Genomic DNA, 24,193 nt, shown 5'->3' with positions numbered 1-24,193 from the left:
CCTAATAAATGTGTTACATTTCTAAGGTGTCACAGGATTGTTTGTTATTTGTCTAGACATAACCTAAGTCAGAGCTCTCAAACAGTGGGGCCTGCCCTACTATGGGGGAGCATTGAGGGGCCTGGGCCAGCACACATGTGGGGGTGGGAGAGAGCGCCATGAAACCCAGCCCCACCCCTATTCTCAGCCAAAGCCCCCAGTCCCATTTCCTCCTTCATCCCAGCTGCACCTCTACTCCTGGCCCTGCAACCGCTTCAACTCTCAGACCCTAGAAGTGGCTCCATTCCCAACTTCTGCCAGGCGCAGCCCCAGCCTCAGTCCCCTTACTCCTGTCTGTCACATCCCACCCAACCCCATTCTGGGAGCTGTAGCCCCATTCCTAGATGCAGCTTGGAAAGTCACCCTGAAAAGTTTAGACAGCACTGTCCCTATGTGGTGCATCCTAGCAGAAACAAGTGGGTCCGGTGCTTTGGTGTGATCTACACTTGATACTTACTGGTTGCTAGAAGGGATTTAAATTTTTGGCTTTGACCTTTAAAGTCCTGAATGATTTGGGCTCTTTTACATGAAAGCACTGTGATAGGTTGAATCACAGAGATCTCCTTGAAACTTACTCGATGTGCTGATCATACAAGTAAGCCCACCTACCTGCCCTCAGGAGCACCTAACCACACTGTCCTACTGAACCAGAACCTCTGGTCTCCTCTAGCAAAGGCACAGACTTGGGGTAAGAACAGTCACAGTAAACAGCTGTTTCTTCTCAATCAATCAACCTGCTACATGGGACCATACTGTCTTTCATTTCAGTTCAGTGGGAGCTCAGAGTTCAGTGCTTCTGAAATGCAGGTCACTTACCCAGATAACTCTGTAAATTTAGGTGCTGAACACTGCCTAACCAAGTTTTAAAACACTAATATAAAAACTGAGCTAGAAAGCTCACAGGAGAATGCTGTTTACTGGTGTTTTTGTATGATTTTTTAGTGCCTGCTTCCGTATTAGTGAGAAGTAAAGCAAGACTAACACTTCTCAGATATTCTAGTATTTACAATTACAGTCCTATCCAGAGCCAGTAAAAACTGAAACTTTTGACACATATTGAAGGACCAGGAAGTTAATCTTTAAATTTCAAACAAAGGTTTAGAGAGAGATCTTACACTACCCAAACCATTTTATTCATTTTTAGTTGTCTCTCTTTCCAACTTCATAGGCACCAGAAACCAGTATTAACCTCACAAGCAGGAAACAAAACGAGTGGAGCTTTGGATTCACTTAATCCCTGAGAAAGTTTCCATAATGTGGAAATCTGCCATATTGGAGTTGTTTGGGAATTGCTGTTGAATCTGAGTTAAATTAACTTGTGATTTATAGGTCTATTTTGTCATTAAGGTCAGTAAGAGGAAGCAGTCATATATAATTTACAAATAGCACATAAAATAAAAATAGAAATGTGCAATTAGCAAAATACCTGTTTGTTTAAAGAGTACCAACTATTTTAAACTCCTCACTTAGTGGATAGTTTTCTGGAAAAGATTACTGATTTTTGCTGTATGTTTTCTGTCTCTGTTTTCACTAGCTGTCTCTAATAATTTGGTCTTGAATGGAATTGCAGACAACTGCTGATTTGTCCTTCTACCATATATCATAGAAAATGCCTGTTCCCCTCAAAGATTGTTATATGGAAGTAACTGTCCTTGAGATCGGGGGGGGGGGGGGGGGGGGGAAAGAAATACCAATCTCCCGCCTACATGGAGGGGATAATGGAGAACAGAGAAATGATGTGGAACTTGAGTTTCATGATGTAGCAGTGCATGCTTCAGCCGCTATGCCCATCCACAGAAACCCCTCAGCTTCCTGTCACAGCAGGTTCTTGTGAGAGAAGTGCCTGAGGAAGGAGGGGAAAGAATACAGCAGGGGGGTAGAAGTCAGCTGAAGTCTACATCCCTGCTGCACTGTGCTGAGGACACAACGGTCCAAAGTTATTAAGTACCAGGCAGGAAGAAAAGGGCACAAACAGTGGGAGAACAAAAATGGATTGGATTCAGAGCACTGAGAAGTAAGTTGTCCTTGAGTGTACCCTCAAAAAGACTATTCGGCTGGGAGCTTCAACCACATGGAGCTCACTTAGGGTAGAGGCAGTGGCTGTTTATTCAGACTCCTCTTATTGTCCCTGAATTTTCTTTGGGCTGACTCCTGATAGGAATGGGAGGGTCTGCTGTGGTCAGAGCTGTCCCTAGGCGGACACAAGGCCTGAGGCAATGTGTCCCTCCCCCATGCCCTAGATGCAGGGCCCAGTGAAAACCCTGCCCCACTGCATCTCATACAATGTGTGGCTGAAACAATAGCTGAATTCTTGATTATGCAAAAATTACAGGATTTAACAAACCCCTGTGGTAACTCGCTGACATCATGCATGCATTTCATTTGAGGTAAAAAGGCAAAAAACACTAAATAAGATCATAAAAATAACAGAAGATTAAGATTGGAGGAGACCTCGGGGTTATCTACTCCACCTCCCTGCTTGAAGCTGGGCCAATCCCAGATAAATCATTCCAGCCAAAGCTTTGTCAAGCACGCCTTAAAAACCTCTAAAGATAGAGAACCCACCACTATGCCAGTGGTTCACCACCCTCTTAGTAAAATAGTCTTTCCTAATCTCCAACCTAGATACCTCCCCATACTGCAATTTGAGATCAGAACTACTTGCTCCATCATCTTTGGAACCCCCTTTCATGTAGCGGAAGGCTGCTGTCAAATCTCATCCTCATTCTTCTCCTCTCCAGAGTAAAGCACAGCTTCCTCAGCCAAGCCCCACGTCATGTGCCTCAGCTCCCTAACCATTTTTGTTGCCTTCCAGTGGGCTCAGTCCAAGTTGTCCACATCCTTTTTGTAATGGGAGGTGGGATGGGTAAGGGTGGGGGAAGTGGATGCAATACTCCAGATGTGGCCTCACCACATCCCTCAATATGCTAGCAATACTCCTACTAATGCAGCCAATATGCCATTAGCCTCCTTGGCAACATGTGCACACTGTTCACTCATATCTAGGTTCTCATCCACTGTAATCCCCAGGTCCTTTTCTGCAGAACTGCCACTTAACCAGTTGGTCTCCAGTCTGTAGCAGTGCATAGGAGTTTTCTGTCATAAGCACTTGTCCTTGTTAAACCTCACCAGAGTTCTTTTGGACTAATCCTTCAATCTGAATAGGTACTCTGTACTTTAGGCCTGCCCACCAGTGTCTCTCTCTCTCCCACCCAGCTTAGCGTGTCATCCACAAACTTGCTGATGATGCTGAACAAAACCTGCCCCAAGATCAATCCCTGGGGGACTTCACTTGATGCTGGCTGCTACCTAGACATCGAGCAGTCGATCACTCACTACCCATGTAGCCTGAGAATCTAGCCAGCTTTCTATCTACCTTATCATCCATTCATCCAATCCATACTCATTTCACTTGCTGGCAAGAATATTGTCCGAGACCATTTCAAGAGCTTAGCTAAACTCAAAGTATGTCACGTCCACTGCCATTCCCCACAGCCAAAGAGCCAATTATCTCATCATAAAAGGCAATCAGGTTGGTCAGGCACGACTTGCCCTTGGTGAATCCATGTTGACTGTTTCTGATCACCTTCCTCTCCTCCAAGTGCTTCAAAATGGATTCCTTGAAGATATGCTCCATGATTTTTCTGGGGACTGAGGTGAGGCAGACTGGTCTGTAGTTCCCTGGATTCTCCTTCTTCCCTTTTTTAAAGATGGGCACTAAGATCAGAGGGGAAAAGGAGGAATGAGAGCTGCAGTATTTTTACATGTACAATTAAGCCTCTCCTATGTGCTTGGTCATAAAATGGTTTGAGTCCAGTACATATAATTCCATCCTAGATCAACGTTCCACGTCTGAAGACATTTCTAATTCCTGTATTTGTGTAATATATGCCAGACAATATTGAATAAAGGATTCTTTTTACCTCAATGACATTTAAGACCACTGCACAAATAAATATTAAAAAAATTGATACAACGAACATATAAGGCTAAAAAAAGTAATGTTTACTATGTAAAACATATCCTGCCTTTATTGCAGTTGTAGTATCCTGAGCTGGGCTGAGTTGGTAGCTGGAAAGGTTAACTGGAAAGGACACTACAACCACAATAACCACAGCTCAACTAACAATATTGTTAACCTTTCCAGCTACCAACTCATATGCTACCTTTATGTATGTCACACAGCCCCCTAAAACCAACCACACTACAGTTAAGGAGACAGTTCCAGTTTTAAGGGAACAGCCCTTATTTAAGCCCTCTCGCAGGTGTCTTGACATTCACAAAAAAAAAAAAGGGGTGGGGCAAATAATCCCCCCCACTTTTTTTTTTTGTTTTTTTGCTTTGGCACTCCCCCTGCTGGCCAGTCTGCAGCCAGTGCATCCGCAACAGCCTCCTGTTTCTTGCTGGCAGGAGAACGCAGGGCAGATAATGGCCAACAGGTAGTGCTCTCAAGCAGAGCACAGAGGCAGAAAGATGGGAAGTCAAGAGGGTGAGGGAGGGGGTGTGTGCACGCCCTCACCCCGTGAACCCCTACCACTGAATTCCCAGCAGCGCTTCCCAGGCTGAAATGCTGAGCCATGGTGCCCCCTCCCCTAACTCCCAGGAGCCACCAGGCTGATGCAGATTGGTGCCCCCATGAATCCCCAGTACACACACCCTCCTGAAGCCCTAACCCCTCTCATTCCCAAGCCGCGAGTGGTGGGGCTCAGGCTGGGAGCAGTCGGAATGAGTCCTGCATTCCAGTGCTCCTTGTGGGGGAGAAACCTCCAGAGCCCAATGGGCAGAGTTGTGGGGCTCTCTAGTAAGTGCAGTGAAGTCCCAGGGACAGCTACACAGCCCTCTCCCTCCCTGCTCTCCAGCCAGGTCACAGGCAGGAGTCTGAGCCACCAGGCAGCTGCTCTCGTGGCATCAGGCATTCTGACATTCTCTGCTGCTGATGCAGAGGGTTGAAGCTGCCCCTCAGCTCCCAGGCCCCTTTGCTCACACAGCCAATAAGAGCCATAGGCAGGGGCATCCAGCTCCATGGCTGGCAGAGCCCTCAGGTAACAGAGCCTGCAGGGGAGCCCTCCTGGTACACAACCACTGGTTACCACTCCCTGCCCCATGAGCCACCTTCTGGCCACACACAGCCCCTAGCTACACCTTTTTCCACACTATCAAAACAAAAAGCAGTCAAGTAGCACTTTAAAGACTAGCAAAATAGTTTATTAGGTGAGCTTTCGTGGGACACACCCACTTCTTCAGACCATAGCCAGACGAGAACAGACTCAATATTTAAGACACAGAGAACCAAAAACAGTAAGCTCCTTGCTTAAATATTGAGTCTGTTCTCGTCTGGCTATGGTCTGAAGAAGTGGATGTGTCCCACGAAAGCTCACCTAATAAATTACTTTGCTAGTCTTTAAAGTGCTACTTGACTGCTTTTTGTTTTGATAGTGTATAGACTAGCACGGCTTCCTCTCTGTTACTTTTTCCACACTGTGAGCTCTCTTCTTCATGCTCCCTGACCTGTTTTCAAACTTTTTGAGCTGAGCCCCTGCCAAGGTTGTATTTTTCAGTTGCACCTCCCCCACCCCACCCCACCCAAATCAAGACAGACTGGGTGACCTTGTAGGGTGCAGGTGGAACTGCCTTCCTGGCAGTTGCCATATGGAGCTGGCTTGAGCCTACTGGACCCTGCACCCAAAACAGAAATCATATTACGCCAGTACTTGACACATGCTAACAAAATGAGGCACCAAAAAGAGTAAGACAGAAGGTGAATACTTCTTTTGTTTAACAAATGCTTTTCTTGCTGATCAAATGCCAAAAAAATTAACAAGTGTCTACATTTGAGGCTCCAGTGGCCCTCCCGCCACACTCCAGACCCCCTAGATTGACCAGAGTTGCGGGGGGTTAGGGGGATTACCACGTAGTTCTGATTGCCACTGAACTAGCTTGAATTTGAGTAATTTTATTACGTCCTGCACTCACCATAGGGAAATATAATCACACTAATTACAGTAAAATTGCTGAGACACCAGAGTTATGGATTAAGTAGTCAATCAGCTATTATGTGGAAAAGAAGAAATTAGACAGTGGAGCCCCAAAACAAAAACAAAACAAACTCCACTACCACCCCTCCCCACCCCCCTCACAACCAGCAAATTCTTTATTGCAAGGCTTCTCTAACTTTTTCTTTCTGAGCCACCTTCCCAAATAGCATATAAATTACAGGCCCAAGCAAAGGGGCCCAACGGCTTTTAGCCTGACAGGACTTGGGGATTCACCAACTCTCTCTGTGTGTGCATGCGCACGCACATCCCCATTCATTTCTCTGTGTGTGTGTGTGTGTGTGTGTGTGTGTGTGTGTGTGTGTGTGTGTGTGTGTGTGTGTGTGTGTGTGTGTGCGCGTGCGCATGCGCATGCGCGCACGTCCCCTTTTGTTTCTCTCTCTCTCTCTCTCTCTCTCCCACCCCCCCATTTCAGCCACGGGAGAGGTTCAGGCTGCTGCAGGGGAGGCAGCCATGGCTCTGGGGAAGATCCTCAGGGTTCCTGACTTTTGGGAACACCAGGGCTCAGGGCTTCACCTCTGTGGTGGGTGCCAGGGCTCCAGTCCTATAGGTCTGTTCCTGGCTTCAGACCCTTAATGGATGCTGGGACTTGGGGCTTTAGTTATGGGGGGAGCGCAGTTTTCAGCTCTAGAGCTCCCTCACATAGCTAAAGCCCTGAGGGTTTTGTGCCACCATCCTTTTGAAACCAGGAGTGCATCATGGGGAGCCCTGATACCCAGCATCCCATGTGGGGCTGAAGCTGGGAACAAAGCTGCAGCTCTGAAGACCCAGTGCCCTCCCACCTCCACCCCCGCAAAACACTGTGAATCTGAAACCAGGAGCCCTGAGTCCCCCACCTGAAGCCAATCACACGTATAAACCTGAGGAAACTGCCCATGTTGTACCTTTTAAAAATAGCTATGAGACAGCACTGTCCCCTGGCAGTATTTTGCTTAAGGGAGTGCTAACCTTGACTCAATAGCTGTTAGAAATCCTAGGGAAATGAATATATTGTGTATTTTACCTCACGGGTAGCACCATCACTTTATATTGCATGTATAATATATGGTAAATGTATTTATTGTGTGATTTAAATATCACATCGTCACAAACATGTATCTTTTACCATGCTAGATTATAACAATTGGATTGCCAAAAAAAAAAAAAATCAGAGTATCTTGACAGACTGGAACACTAGGTGCATTTTAGTGGTTGTGTGTGTTGCATCTTTAAGCACCAATAAATCCTGCTTGTTAAATAGGACATCACTAGCTGATAGAAATCAGAAAAAGCACAAAGTTCAGTATGAATCCTGTTTTAATATTTCTTCTCCATTCTACTCACCATAAATAAAAATTAATAAAATCCAACTACTATAACGGCTGACTCACAATACTTCTGAACTACATAACCTTCAGCCAAATTTTATACTGATGATAATTTCCAGGTGTATAAGTCTGTACTATGAACATCATGCCATATTAATTATGCCTTTCTACTCTTATATTTTCAATCTGATATTACAATCTGTCTTCCTCTGTGTATGTGTGGGTTGGACTGAATAATACTAAATGATGAATTTTAGCTCCTGAAATGAAGGTGTGGGTAATGGAGTTCAGCCTCCTGCTTTGGGTTAAGTCTGAGTGCTATAATGGTATTTTTTCCTTCACCGCTCTTGGCTTTCCAGTGATAAATGCTGCTCTGTTAGTTTATCTTGCTTTCTCCCAACCATCTCAACCATTGTTACATTATGTTGGTACAGATTCTTGTTAGAAGTCTAGTCTAATAAAGTTTTATTATTATTTACAGAGCTGTAAATATTGTTTAATGTTTCCCCTGATATTTATCACTTAAAATGAAGAACACTTGGAAATAGATGTCACATACTGCAGCAGGGCCTACTGTATTTCTTTCGAACACCTTTAAAAATGTAATTGAACAGAGAAAATGAAGCAGGATATAAATACTGATATTTGCTATTTAAGATTTGGAAATAATTTATTGTCATGCAAGATTTAAGGTGGATTATTTGTAATATAAACTAACAAAATATGATTATGAAGATGACAAGACACTGGTCTACCTTTATACAAAAGGTCGGTAGCTTATTTTTCTACTGAAACCATTTCTCACACTAAACAAAATTTTTATGCAACATGATTCTCAGAAAATTACTAAGCGTTTTCATAAATATTTTTAAAAACAATTTTGTACTCTTTCAAATTTGACAACCGAAAAAAAAAATCAAGCTTTGCTTGCACACATTTTCAATCTTGCTGCTCCAGAAGTCTTCCATACTTATTTTTTCAATAAAAGTACAAAGAACCAAAATCAAATGTAACAATCAAAATATGTAAATTGATACAGTGCTGTTTCCAATAATTGGGCAAAAGAATTGTATTCTCTTTCAGAGTTTGTTTTTTTTTAAATAAAAGAAAGGGACAGCTCCTGAGATGACTGCATATTAGCTATAAAAGCAATTTATTAATGTGGATTTCTAGTAACAATTGGTCTTAAAAATGTAATGCTTCATTTTTGCAAACCCCCATGTCATTATTCCAGACATAATCCATTTAATAGCAACAACTTCTGAAATTTAGACTACATATTACAGGTACACATTACAAACAATAGTAGCACTATCCTATATGTAACTTAAACACTTATTTTACAAATAAAATGTAAAAGAAATTTTGAAATGTGGGACAGTTCTGTATTTAAAATTCCTCACAATCTCTCAGAAACATAGTCAATCTGGTATTACAATCTCCCGAGTCCAACGACAAAATTCATTCATAAATATGATGATATACTTGTAATAGCAATTTCAACTAACCAGCAGCATATACATGCAATTAACTTATCTGCATTTATAGTAACAAAAAGTTCACTAAGTTTGTCTAGACTGCATGTCTACAATTTCAGGAAAAAATCATGTTTGTAGTATGGCACTGATAATTTAAAGAATACTGAAAATAAATCATTTCTTAGATACTATGTGAAGTACAGTAGCACCCAAGACTGCACAATGTCACTAGGAGCTTCCTGTAAGGCCACTGTGACTAATGGGATCCTAAACACCTTTACCACCCTCTCTGCTATCACCGGTTCTGCTCCCTGCAGCCGCAGCAGCCCAAACCCAACGTGGGCACCACTAGTGACAAATGAAGGGCCACGTACTCCCCAAACCCCATGGGCAGGAGGTGTGAAGGGACTGGCAGGGGAAGCTTGGGGCCCACAGCAGGACCAGACCCCCACCGCACACTCACTGACAGTGGTCGAAGGAAGAAGAGCAACATGGCTTCACTGCTCCCCCAGCTGCATCACTGGGGGAGAGAAGGGACCACTGCCCTCACTACCTAGTGGGAAGCAGAGCAACATGCTTCCCCCTGCTGCTGCCAGTGAGTGCAAGGGCCCAACCTTGTTGCCAGCACCAGGCTCCCCTGCTAGTCCCCTGGGCTGTCTCTCTCAAGAGACAGTGCTTTGGGGGTAGAAGCAGGATGGAGAAGAGGCAGAGTAGGGGCAAGGAAGCAGCAGAACTGGCTCAAGTTGGAGTGACTGGTACGATCCCTGCAAAAATTGGTTGGCAGCAGGACCTGAGCTGGGCCTAGAAGGAGCAGAGCACGGGTCAGAGCGGATTAGCTCTACTCACCTGGTCTCTCTCCACCCAGGCTGTAGGGGACTTGCTGTGGTCAGCAGCCAAGGGGCTCTGCCTCTGGGGCAGGCAAGCAGGCAGTCTGGCATGGAGCAATCTGGCCCCCACACAAGTTTTGTCAAGGGGCTATATCCCCACAGTACACTAAGGTCAAGGAGGGGGGGGACGACCATTTCACAATTGTGTGTAGAGCCTGATAAATCCTAAGAATGGGCCTGTAGATTTATGAATCAAAGATAAAAGTTAAAGCTCTGTAAATATATAAACACTACCCACTAAATGGGTGCAGAAGAAAAAGAAGGGCCCAAGGGTGAAACTCTGTGAAATCCTTCATTAACAATAGGAATAATTGAAGACACAGAATTAATGTTGTAAAAAGTTAATCCACACTGGTAAGAGCTACCTTTCCTGGTATAGGTATTTTAGCCTGTGAGCAGGATAAATGAGAAATCTGCAGACAAATGGCATTTTTCTACAACAAACCATTCCGATTATTGCTTAAGAGCTAAATTATAGCTTTAAGCCAGTCTTTGGTAGGGTGCAGTGAAGAGGGATTGTAACTGCCTCTGGAAACCAAGGGTGAAAAGGTAAAGACATATGGAAGCTTCCACCCTAGCCAGTGGACTCTTCCTTGTAAGCCTGGCAATCAGAGGGAACACAGAAATATATTGAATTTGAATTTAGGGAGGTAGGTGAGATTTGGAGGTATGACATTAAAAGGAAAGCCCTTAACTTCAAATTTGCATTCTCCACTGGTTCCAACTAAACCCAACCTTACTGACCTTATTTATATTCACTCCACCCTTTTTTCTGCACAAGTGGTTTTCATACAGAACCCTCTTTTGTAGACCATGAAGTGCTACTTTCAGATTATGCTTTACACTTTCTGTTGTAGTTGCTTGTACATTAAAGTCAGTGCAACTACATCACAGGCCTATTGACAGGCACCAGTGTTCCCTGTAAACTGTGCACTTTCTTGGGCACCCAGGAAGATTCAAATGTCGCCCAGTTGATTAGCAGAGCACCCGTAGCCACTCAGAGTCAGCAGCATGTTTCTACTGATTGTGCACACATTGGTACACATGAAGTTTATTTCACTGATGAATGGAACAAGTTAGAGAGAACATTAATAGGAACTCAAATTAAATGTACAATTTGCACTCCACTTATGCAAAAGAGAAGGAAAATAATTAAACATCTCAAATGGTTCAATATATGCAGGTATAAATAAAGTTTGGGAACTGCAGAATGATATGCTGCACCATGATCAGAAACAAGAGCTTACATTGCAGAGCATAAACAAACCATTTTTCCTTGTGATACCCAGATATGGGCACCTATTTAAGAAACCATTGTGAATTTCTTCTGTGAGAGTACAACTATTACTCACAGAAGGAAAACTATATAGTGTAGCTTTAAGAGCCTCAGCCTCTGATGCTTTTTGCTTAGCAACCAGGCCTCTCTACCTAACACTTCTTTTCACCAGAGTCACGACTAACTGGTAGAGCTGATAACATGATTCAGAGAACAAGTGTTTCAAAAGTACCTGTATTTTATTCATACAGTACTGAGCTGCAAGTGGCAAAGCAACTTACTTCAGGATAAAACAGAAAGAAAATATCTGCTCACTAACAAAAAATACTGTAATTTGGTTACCATTCAGTAAGAGCAATGTAGTTTCAAATGGACATTGCCACTTAGTTTTGAAAAGTAACACAGCACTATGGCAAATATTCTGTATACACAGTATCATTTGTCCTGAGTGCTGCCAGACAATATATCCAAAAAGAAAACAAATCAATATAATCAAAATATTGAATTTATCACAGTGATTAACTGTTTACATTTTTTAAAGGATTCTTCAGTTAGGATTTATTCGAAGCCTACTGAAGTCAACAGGAATCTTTCCACTGACTTCACTGGGCTCTGGATCAGGTCCCTAACGTAAAACCAAAGAGGAGATTAGAAGGAACAGAAACCTACTGGAACGACAGCAGTTTAACTGAAGAACGTTCCTGTTTTGTCATCTTTATCAGTGCTGGGAATTCACCTAATTAATTTACCCTTCATACTTTTCCATCATTGCAGATTCTGAAACACAGGTCTGAAAAATACCATAAGAATTTTCCAGAACTTCGTCTCATTTGGATTATGAGCCAAAAGACAGGTCATTGATAGTATGACATTTTAGGTTCTTTAGATTTTCCTGGTATATTGTTGAAGTACATTTAGTAAAAATAACTATAATAATCATTTAGATGTAAGGAAAATTAATTAGCTGAAGAAAGGTTTAACTGAATATTGACAAAATAAAAAAGTAATAACTGCAAATTACTGTGCACATCAAAATCCTGTGTATTTTTAATTTTCAAATGTTTCTTAAACTGCGTGAAACAAGTTCCTTCATTAGGATTAATTAATGTTTGTCTGTTAATGAAAAAAGTCACAAATTTTCAGGTTTCAATGTGAACGCTCAAGTTTACCTTTACTTTCCTTTTTCATTAATCATCTAATTGATTTCCTATTAACATAGGTTATCCTGTGTACATTCTTTCCTGCACACAGGTCTTTCAAACATCTTTGTGGTGTATAAGCAACAACAATCTCTGACCATAATGCCTACCAATATACACTAACAAAAAAGGAAAATCATGACAATGGAACTGCTAAGTTCTTGCCACAAATATATGCTAGCACAGTGGTGAACAACCTGTGTCCCATCAGAGCTGTATGTGGGCCCATGAAACATGCCCTTGCTTTAAATGCATGTCACTTCAGTAATACTAGTAGGGAAAAAACCTATGCTGACAGACACCAGGGGAATCTGGCAACCCCGTACATGGGCAATGTTATACAAAACGTTCCAGACAACCAACCTGTTTGCGACAATGCCGAAGTCCACAGAGATGAAGGAGGGCCAGCCATGAGATCCATTCACCAGCCTAGGTTGTCCATCATTGCGCTAGCATGTTCACGAATTATTGTACAATAAGATTTTTAAAAATATGTAAACAATAGCAGCAGAGACAGAAGAAACACTATTTTGGCTATGTCTAGATTGCTGAGAACTTTCTGCAAAAGATAAACAAATACGCTGCACAATTTGCATATCTCCTGTGCCAGTTCTGTTGGGAGAGGCTATCCCAGAAAGACTGTAATGTTGGCAGAAGGCTCCCAACGCAGCAGAATGCCTCCCAACAGAAACCTGCAGTCTAGACGTAGCCTTTGTTATTGGTGTTACATCATTCAACATTGTAATGCACAAAATATATATAAACCTCACTTCAACATTACAATGTACTATAAGCACAAACAAATGGTTACTGGTGATAATTACATGTTTGATGGACTACTTTTAAAATCACTAAAATATACTTTTAAATTGTTAATTGCCATTTGAGACAAGTGATAATTTTGACTCTAAAACATTACATTATGAAGTCAGTCAAAATTCAGCTGAAATAGTGAATAAAGTGGTGGACATGCTGATGTTAAGTAATATAAGTTTATTGATACATAGTATTTTTGAACACTAAACCTGACCTTAGGGATATGAATTTACTGTGTACAGGAACCCCAATTTAAGAACAGGTTATGTTCCAAAAGTTCACTTGTAAGTCAGTTGTTTGGAACTCCAAATGCATTTTCCCACAAAAATAATGTTGGTGGTTAGGTTCCCAAATAGTCCACAAAAGCCTATTTAACCCATAATGTACCTGAAATACAGCATAGTTGCAAGGAAAATAGTAGAAAATAATATTGGTGCAATGCTAGTAATTAAAACAGAAAAATTATAAAATATGCTAAGAAACAGTTGTTTATTTAGCACTAAATGGCAGAGCCTGAGGAAAGGCAGGCTTAATTAGGGAAAGATGAGGAGGCAAGTGGAGATTCTGAAGGAGATTTCTGGACATCTGCCTACCATACAGCCAGATTAGCTCTTCTGGGTGCCTGAGGCTCTTAGATTTTGGGACGCCTAAGCTCTGGGGTGAGGCCAAAACGAGGCATTCAGAGTGCAGGAGGGGCTGTGGTTTGAAGCAAGGCATTGTGTGCAAGGGAGGTGAGGGCTCTGGGGTGGGGCTGGGTGTAAGACATTTAGGGTACTGCAAGGGACGCCAGGAGTTTGGTGCATGGGAGGAAGCTCAAGGAAGGAGGTGGGGTGGGGTGCGTTGGGCACGAGAGACCTCAGAATTGGGGCAGAGGGTTGAGAGAGTGGTGCAGGCCTCAGGGAGAGAAAGGGGCAGGTGACTATATGCTACCTGCACTCAATGCAGGCACTATTCCTACAGCTCTTCCATCCCTGACTCCCAGCCAGGGTGAATGGTGGGGGCTGAGCCTGCAAGTGAGGGAACCAAAGGAACTTCCCAGAGGAGGGGAATGGCAGTGTATGGAGCCACATCCCCACCCTGCCAAGTAGCACCAGAGCATAGGGGCTTTAGTGGCAGCAGCCCACTTCCCTGGGCTATGGGGATCATGCAAAAAGATCTCCATTTTTGGCAGCCTGGAGATCTTTTTGTGAGGCCTCTCCTTAGCCCAGGGCCCTGGGCTGCAGCCTTTAATGCCCCTTTCTGTGTACCCAGCCTCCAGATCCCACCCGAGCTCTGCATCGGTTCCTGAGACTAGCCTCATGTCCTCGCTGCCACCTCTCTCCCAAGGGTTCAGCACTGGCTTCAGACACACCCCAGCTCCATACACCAGCCAGCAGCCTTCCTGCCCCCACACCCTTCATTGGCTCAGCACCAGCTTCAACAGTTCCCAATCAGCAGCCTCCCTCCTTCCATGGGCTCAGCATTGGATCAGACCATCCCCAGCTGCACAGCTACCCCCCGCTCCTCCTGAGTCCCGCACTCACACCACTTACTGCCACCTGGTGAGCAGGTCTGGATGCAAAATCTGCAGGGTGGGAGGCAGCTGAGGGATAGGGCTGCCACAGCCAGTGCTAAACCTACAGGGAAGGGCAGCCAGGAGACAGGGCTGCCTACAGTCCTCCAGCCTGTGTTCACAACACTCATCACCCCCTGCACCTCTTACCTGCTTCTCTGCATCTGCAGGTAAGCATTCATAACTTGAATGCTTGTAACTTGCCCAGTGCCTGTACTGGATTATCAGTAAGGTTACATATCAGTCACAGATATTTTTAGTATAAGTCATGGACAGCTTACAGGTAGTAAACAAAAAGTAATGGCCTGTGACCACTCATTAACTTGTTCTATATACCCCGACTAGAACTTGGGCCTAGAGTTCTCTCAGGGGGCAGTCTGGGGAAGTTAAGGGTTCTGGGGGTACTTGGACAGCTGCTGGTGCTGAATGGGGCAGATCCCCCCCCTGCAGGGCAGCATTGGGAGGGCTGGCAGACTCCATACAGCTCCCTGGAAGTGGCTAGTACATCCTATTTTAAGACTCCATCACTTGACATGTACAGATGGGATTATGCTTTACATTTATCATTATTATATTTGCATTTATTAATATTAAATTTTGTTTGTTATTTTGTTGCAGACTCACTCCACTTGGAGAGATCTTTTCGTAGCTCTTCACAGTCTGTTTGGCTCTTAACTATCTTGAGTAGTTTTGTATAATCTGTAACTTTTCTCATTTCAATGTTTATCCCTATTTCCAGATAATTTATGAATATGTTGACTAGGACTGATCCCAGAACAGACCCTTGGAGGGTACCACTATTTGCCTCTCTTCATTCTGAAAACTGACTTTTTATTCCTACACTTTGTTTCCTATCCCTTAACCAATTACCAGTTCATGAGAGGACTTTCCCTCTTATCCCATGGTAGCTTACTTTGCTTAGGAGCCTTTGGTGAAGGACGTTGGCAAAAGTTTTCTTGAAATCTAAGTACACTATATTCACTGAATCATCATTAAAAAATTTTAACAGACTGGTGAGGCATGATTTCCCCATACAAAAACAATTCTGACTCTACCCCCAACAAATTACATTTGTCTATATGTCTAACGACATTGTTCTTCATGACAGATACAATCAGTATGCCCAGTACTGAAGTCAGGGTTACCCGGCTTGTAACTGCCAAGATCACCCCTGGAGTCCTTTTTATTAATAAAAAACAAAAACAAAAAAAACTGGTGTCACATGAGCCATACTCCAGGTCATTCGATACAGGAGCAGATTTAAAGGATAGCTTACAAACCAATTAGTAGTTCTGCAATTTCACATTTGAGTTCCTTCAGAACTCTTGGGTGAATGTCATCTGTTCCTGGTGACCTATTACTGTTCTTTTATTTTTTTCCCCTCCAAAAATGTCCTCCAAAGACCCTTCAATCTGGGACAGCTGCTCACATTCGGCATCTAAAAAGAATGGCACAAGTTTGGGAATTTCCCTCACATCACCAGCCAGGAAGATTGATGAAAAGAATTTAGTTTCTCTGAAACGGCATCATCATCTTTCAGTGCTCCTTTAGCAACTCAATCATCCAGTGGTCTCACTGGTTGCACAGCAGGTTGCCTGATGATGATGTACTTTAAAAAATTGCTATCACTTTTTGAGTCTCTGGCTAGCTGTTCTTCAAGATGGTTTTTGGCCTTCTTAACTATATTTTTACACTTCATTTGGCAGTTTATGCTCCCCTCAATTTTCCTCACTAGGATTTCACGTCCACTTTCTAAACAACGCCCTTTTGCTTCTCATGATTTTTTGCTTTGTTGTTCAGCCACAGTGACACTTTTTTGGTTCTCTCACACTATATTCTAATTTGGGGTATACACTTCAGTTGATCCTCGTTTATGGAGTCACGTAAAAGTTTCCATGCAACTTGCAGGGATTACACTTTTGGCACTGTAGCTTTTAACTTCTATTTCACTAACCTCCTCATTTTTATGTACTGCCCCTTCATGAAACTAAATGCTAGAGTGTTGGGCTGCTGTGATGTTTCTCCTGCCACAGAGATGTTAAATTTAATTACATTATCATCACTATTACCAAGTGGTCCAGCTATAGTCACCTCTTGGACCAGAGCCTTTGTTCAGTTGAGAACTAAATCAAGAATTGCTTCTCCATTGTGGGTCCTAAGACCAGCTGTACCAAGAAGCAGTCATTTAAAGTGCCAATAAATATAATCTTCAAATCCTGTTCTGAGGTAAAATGTACCTCGTCGATATGGGACAACTGAAATACCCTTTTATAGAGGTTCTGGTTTTTTTTTATTTTAATAGCTTCTCTAATCTCCCTGAGCATTTCACAGTCACTATCACCATCTTGGTCAGGGTATTGGCAATATACATATATACTGCTATATCTCACTATTAAAGTAAAGAATTACTATCCATAGACATTATATTGTACAGTTTGGTGCATTTCAGATTTGTACCCCCACTGTTTGTATACTTTCTTTCACATATAGTGCCATTCCTTTCACCATCACAACTTGTGCTGTCCTTCTGAAATATTTTTACATATTAGTGTCCCATTGATTACCCTCATTACGCCAAGTTTCTGTGATGCCTAGTATATCAATATCCTCATTTAACATGAGGCGTTCTAATTCTCCTATCTTCTTATTTAGAGTTCTAGCATTGGTATATACAAAAAAATCTCACTTTATAGCTGTCTGCCATTAAAGGACATAATTGAATGGAACTCTTTTTCATTTGTCTATTTATGATTAGATCCTGCCTGTATTTATCATTTTCCATCCTCTCCTCCTTACTAGGGCACAGAAAATCTCCATTAATAGAGCCCCTTATAGGTGTCTCCTTCCAAACATATGTTCTTCTGCACTTGTCAGCTTTCTCCCAACTCTTAGTTTAAAAACTGCTCTACAACCTTTTCAAGTGCCAGCAATCTGGTTTCACCACACAGACCTCTGCCATTTGAGCTAACAAAGTAAGAGATAGCCACAGCAAGTTGTCATCCTCTATGTGGCTAAGCAACAGAGGGGGACGTGAGCACTTTGCCAGATATTCTGACAGCAGAAGAATGGTGAGACTTGGGCTTCCTTCCAGGTTCTGGATATAATTGGACACTAGTAGTCAGACTCCTCTACCCAGTCTCAAGCGTGGCCCTCTCTGCTCTGTCCTCATTCCTATCCTTCTGCATCTTAGCTCCATTTCTCAATCCTAACATCCAGGTTCTTGCCGCTGTCCCAATCTCTTTGCACAGCAAGTATTAGTCTCACCTCTCCAGACTCTGTCCCAGTCACCCTTCCTTGACCAGCCACTCTCAGTCCACCTTCATCCAACAAGTCTCCTGTTCCTACTTTGGTCTCCAGTCACGACAAACACATATCTACCTTCCCCACCGGCTCCCAGTCCCAACCCCTTCCCCAGTCTGTTTATTCAATCTTAATGCTGTGTCCTCTTCCTTCTACCTCCTTGTCCTGTCTCCCTTTCCAGCCAATCCCAGGTCTCCCACACGTGCTTGTCTAGAATTCTCACACAATGCTAGTTCTCAGCCTCAGATTTTTCTCCCCCATCTCATTTACTAATCCCGTTTTCCTATTGCAACCCAATGAATAGACTCTACCTCCAATTCCAATTGCCTGTTCACCACTTTATTTTAATTTTCTACCTCCTGTACCCAAACAGATCTACTTCTTGTTCCTTTTGCATCCAAATTAGGCAGTTTCATCCTCCCTATTGTCTGTCTGGGGAGCAAAGTGGAAAGGAGGGAAACCCTGAAACATGTACCCCAGAAAATTTCAGCCTACATGGTTGAAGATTGGCATACCTCTTATAATGCAACGTGTCCATTAATTTTAATAATAGAGGCAGTCCTCGACTTTACGACAGTTCTGAATTGACACCCTGATTTGACTTACAACCGCTGGTTTTGACTTTACAATGCTCCTGCAATGTCTTGCAATGGAGTGCGTATTGCCATCCCAAGTTTCAGTGTTTTGACTTACAATGCAATTTTCAGGAACCAATAACGTTGTAAGCCTGAGAACTGCCTGTAGATGATAGTACCAACCTTACCTGTAATAAGGTAACATACCATGCATAATATTATACAGAATGCTTAAAAATACAAAGAGCTTAAAATTCCTTTTAGATAGTTTAATACTGTTGGGAGCTGCAAAGGAAAGCCTAAACTTACCTGGAGAGCTAGGAAAGGGTTAAGCTACTTATCTCCCCTGAGAGAGGGCTTGGGGAAATGTGGCAAAGAGCCAACAGGAGCTAGTAGAAAAATTCAAACTTGAAACTGAATTACAGCTCCTTTCTTCGACAGAGAGAGGAAGACCAGGGATCTCTCCACGAGTGGCGGGAAGAAATGAACTCTTCCCAAACAGATCTGCAGGGTAGGGAGGATTAGGTAGTCAGGTAAGGTTTATTGTTTTCATTGTATGGGGTTTGGAAATTATGTCTGAGCTGGTTAATTGTTCCTTTTGTTCTCTCCTGTAATCAAGAATCTGACCCAGGGAAAAAAACCTGTGTATTGCTTCAATCCCTGGCTTTTTAACACCAAGCTATTTACTGTGCCTGCAAAGACAGTCTTGTTCTAATAATAGAAGTGTTTATTTGTTAACGAGTACTGATTGATCCTTTGTATTCTACAGAGGCTTAAAACTGTGTGTCTGGCCACAAACACACATTACCAGAGAGCTCAGAGGTCGATGCATTGTCCTCTGTGGGGTACTCTTGTTGTTTCTTTCCAGCTCCTTAGGGAAAGGAGACTGGAGGTTTTATACTCAGGGAAGAGATTCCCAGTGATTTCTTTCTTGGAAAAGGAGAAGTTGTACACATGGTGGTGGCAGCAACTGGTTGCTTTCAGGGAAAACTGAAATCAGGAAAACTGAGACGGGGCTAGCAGCATTTCATTTGGCTAGCTGGCCCCATTACCTACACTCAGAGTGCCAGGCTGGGGAATTAGCCAAGACGAATTCACTGGACAGCAGTTCAGACTTGAGAAGATGCAATACACAGTTTGATTGATGTTGGAAATGTTTGTGACCAAAGTGGTTTTAAAGAAGAACTGACGGAGGAGAGGAAAAATGCTGTAAAGTTTGAGGCAGCTCCAAGGATAATCACAAAATTTAAGGGCAGTCTCATTTCCTGTATGTCATAGGCCACCAACAGCACCAGAAACCCAACAAAGAAATGTGCAGTATAAAAACATATGAAAAGAAGTGACCTGGATTCTTCTGTTCATTAGCGTCTTCCAAATGATCTAACAAAATCCACTAAGTAAGAGTCTTTTCACTGACTTTAATGGGTTCTCTGGATCAGACCTTAGATTTTATGTGACCATACAAACTAGCAAGCTATGCCACAGATGCATGTTTCCCCCTTGTTTGTCAATATACTGTATTTTCTTTAGACTGGATGGAAAATGAACCATAAGATGGTATTGCAGGGACAGTACTCAAAAAACATGCTCACATATTTTTAGAAACCCTGGGTTAAATGAGCTTGCATGCCACACCATGTAGTTTGAAATATACTTATTAAAATAGCTGATGCATACATTCAAAATTATTGATCATTGAATTGTCTGTCTAATCACCACTGACTAAAATGAAGGCACTTCTTCAAAAATCTTGTTTATGACTTGACACGCAATTCTTTTACACTTCAGACACCAAGCACAGGCATGAATGGTTGGAAAGAAGATAATTCACCACACTGTGCAAGCTTCCATATGAACTATTCTGAGTGGCCAATTTTCATTAAGCACTAAAGTTTACTATCAAAACAAAAAGCAGTCAAGTAGCACTTTAAAGACTAGCAAAATAATTTATTAGGTGGGCTTTTGTGGGACAGACCCCTTTCTTCAGACCACAGCCATACCAGAACATGATAAATTACCTAATAAATTATTTTGCTAGTCTTTAAAGTGCTACTTGACTGCTTTTTGTTTTGATAGTATACAGACTAGCACGGCTCCCTCTCTGTTACTAAAGTTTACTAGCTGGGACATTTTCAAATACTAGAACTCCTGCCTGCGTGAATTGAGTCTATGTTCTACGTACTGCACAAATTATCAAACACCAAGTTAAAAGTCATCACAAGTCTTGCTTTTTTAAAAACCCTGATGCCATCAAAACAATTAGAAGAAGCAGAGCATTTACCAAGAAATATGAAACGATTTTTCATTATGTTTCGCTCATCATGAGTCATTACTTAATGAAAGCTAAATATGTGAGATATGTTATACCTTCTGAGGCAAAATTTCCATACTATGCACACACTGTTGTCAAAACTTCAATGTTAACATTCTCAATGGCTTCCCCTGAACTCCTTTCTACAGGGCACAAAATTCTAGTGGACAAAAAGACAAATGATAATATAACCCATTAATCTGAAGATTAGTTTTGTTCATCTACAATGGTCACAGCTTTTTATCAGTTCTGATTAAGATCTGGTCTTGCCTTCAGGACCATAAACAAAGCTCACTGCTTCATGTTAACACTTGCCTTTTGCACTCCAAAAGTGCTGAAAAAATTCATTTATACAGGTCCCCTACGATTCCAGTTATAGGATATATGACGAAAGTGTCAAACTCTGGTGGCATCCTAATTAAACTGGAATAACTTTCAAAAATACATTCACAGCTAACATCAAACTACTGCATGCAGAAGATGCTTCCATGTTTAATTTGGTCTAAATAGAACCCTAACCACCTGCAAATGACTAGTTTAAAAATTGTGTTTTTAATTCCTCTGAAGATGTGTGTAAATATAGCAATATAGCACAGATGGGACCTCCCTGGTCCAGCACCACTGGGATCAGACCAGTCCCAAATCAGGGAACTTGCAGGACCAGGGGTCATCCCCTGCTGACAGCTCCACTTCCACCCCAGCTGGCTAGTCTGCCCCCGACCCCAGCCAGGCTGCCTGTGGCTGGCCCACCTTCAACTGGCTGCTGGTCTCCCTGCCCCATCCCCACCACTGAGGCCCTATATCCCTGCCACAGTGGCTATAGTAGGACTGGGAGCCAGGGCAGCAGAAAAGTCCTGGCTACTGGGGCACTCTGGCCCAGGAACATCTGTGGTAACCGCCAGCCCATGGATGTTGCCAGATGAGAATCACAGTTTAGGGAAGTGCAACATGTATAGGTGAATGGTGACAGATCAACATCCTTGGAACTAAAATTTTCTATTTCTCTATTAAACAAATAATTTTAAGGAGGAGAACAAAAAATATGCATTTATATAGCTCCCCTATGATTCCAGTACAGTAAACCCCAGAAATACGTAGCTGCACGTAACTCGCTCTAATGTCAGTTAAGCATAAATCGAACTGCTCCGCAGCTGTCAGCCCGCCTAGCTGCCCCCAGTTAAGCAGGCTAAGGGCCCCTTCTCCCTGCCTCTCCCCAGCAGCACCACTGTCAGGCTCACAGCCGCACAGATTGGAGGGGGGGGGAGGCAGGGAGAAGCAGCCAGGAAACTAACCACCCCTGCAGAGTCAGTTTCCCGGGTCCTGCAAGTGCCAGGAAGCTGGGAATCAAGCGGCAGCCTGGTTCTCAGGTCCCTACCCCAACTTGTGAGAAAGTCTGAGTTATGCAGAAATTGCAGGAATTTGGGGTTTTACTGTACACTCCCACAGAAATACCAATACAGTTTTTAGAAAACCCTATACAATTTAAAAAAAAATAAATTGCATATACGAGTTGTAAATATCTAACAACAGATACCGTTACGAACAACCGTAGGTAAATATAAGCTCCTGTAGTTCTCTAAGGAGTGTTGTCATAAATGGCGGGAAGCAACCCCCAAGTCCTCAAACCTTCATCCTCATAGCAAACTAAACTAACAACTGGGAATGCACAACAGCCATTTGGTGGTGGCAAACTTTCCAAGCTCAAAAGGGAGTGTGGGCTCCCAATTATTCAAAGGTTTGTTTAAATGAACACTTATTTACTGTATACACAAATACTTAGTTCACAGCAAGCTGGATTGTGAGCTATCCACATCATTGAAATGGGACTATATCAAAACAAACTAATGAATTGATATTGCACAGTAGGCTAGCACAAGACAGACTAATGCTCCATCTTAACATGAATTATATGGTTATGTAGACAAGCTGTGGGCTTGCATCAAACAAGGTTACATATACCTTGTGCTAGGCTGGCTCACACTTAGGCTTAGTCTCCATGCTAGGAGATTAGGTTGAATTTAAGTGACTTAGGTCAAATTTCTAAAGAGTCAGTCCAAACTACAGGGTCTGTTATGTTGGCTAAAGTCAACTTCTGTACTCCCGCTTACCACAAGAAGTAATGTCAAATTCAACCTTGCACGGTCGACCTTAGGATAGAGCAGACAGAGCATTGTGAAATTTGACATTCTTGGCCTCCTGGAGGTGTCCCACAGTGCCCCAGTGTGACACTCTGGCCAATACTTTAAGATTATCTGCTCTGTAGGTATGCAGGAAGCAGCCTGGTAAAATTTGAATTGCGCTTCCTGTTTGGCCAGTGTGGGAAGCAGAGCAAGCAACACACTTCAGCAGCACACCTGCTCTTTAACCACCACCTGTGCCTCTCCCCAGCTGTTAGACTGCCATAAATCCACAGGAGAAAATGAATGCAGGAAGGTATGTTAACAGAGCACATGGAAGCCACCTGCACAGAGATGGCATAGTTAAATGCAGGAGAACCATGCTGGAGGAGAGGTGAGCCGATTGGGAAGAAAGGAGAGCAGATTGTGAGATGAAGAGAGAGCACAGAGACCATGAATTGAAGACCCAGAGGAAGATGCTGCAGCTGATGAGGAGAGAAAAAAAATGCTCTTGAAGTGTCAAGTACAGAAGCACAGAGTTCCACTGAAGCCCATTATGTACCACATGTCCTTCCCACCGTATTCCCTAACCTTCCTCCCTCAGCACCGCAGAACGTGGGGGGAAGGGGACAAGGAGTCAAGAGCAGCCTTGCATTCCACTTGAAGGAACACTTCTGAGAGCAGTAGGCTGACATTCCCCCAACTGTGACAGCAAAATGCTCTTGCTTACCCATTCCCAAAGCCCAGGCCACGAACTCCTTTAATGCCTCCTGAATAAAAATGATTAAACTCAAAAAAAATCAGTGTCTTTACTGCTTGCATCACATGGAAGTGGTGGGGAGAACAGAGGATTTACAGGCAAGCACACATCATTCAGGGCATACCTCCTTAAGTGCAACAGACATGAATGTCATGTCACCGTCTGGTTATTTATAAAGCTGTTCTTCAAAGCCTCCCAGATTAACAGCACCCCTCACTGTGCTCTCCTTATTGCACTGGTATCTAGCTGCTCATAATTACCTGTCAGGTGATCTGCGTCTGCTCTCCAGCTTGGCATGAATTTTTCCACCTTGCTCTCACATAAATTATGGAGCATGCAGCAGGTCACTACAATGAGGGGAATGTTGCCTTCACTGAGGTTTAACTGAGTCAGGAGGCTCCTGAACCTGGCTTTATAACAGTCAAATGCACATTCTACTACTGTTTCTGCACCTGCTTTGCCTGTAGTTGAAGTGCTCCTTACTGCAGTCCAGGCTGTCTTTGCACGGCTTCATGAGCCAAAG

The 24,193-nt window shown here is 42.9% G+C and overlaps 1 protein-coding gene across 5 annotated transcripts in view; it reads right to left on the bottom strand.

The window, feature by feature from the left end:
• ZC3H12B (zinc finger CCCH-type containing 12B) overlaps nucleotides 1-24,193 on the bottom strand; it is an 89,561-nt gene that overhangs the window by 49,989 nt on the left and 15,379 nt on the right. The window contains exon 2 of one of the 5 annotated variants that reach the window (XM_075007886.1): nucleotides 3,592-3,756. The exons of 3 other annotated variants lie outside the window; for them this stretch is intronic. The gene's annotated coding sequence lies outside the window, so the exon portion shown is untranslated. The remainder of the gene's footprint in view (nucleotides 1-3,591; nucleotides 3,757-24,193) is intronic. One more of the 5 variants, XM_075007887.1, reaches the window with a different exon arrangement.

Source organism: Carettochelys insculpta, chromosome 13 (assembly GCF_033958435.1).
Source record: "Carettochelys insculpta isolate YL-2023 chromosome 13, ASM3395843v1, whole genome shotgun sequence".
Classification (NCBI taxonomy): domain Eukaryota; kingdom Metazoa; phylum Chordata; order Testudines; family Carettochelyidae; genus Carettochelys; species Carettochelys insculpta.
This window is presented reverse-complemented; position numbering and strand designations above follow the sequence as displayed.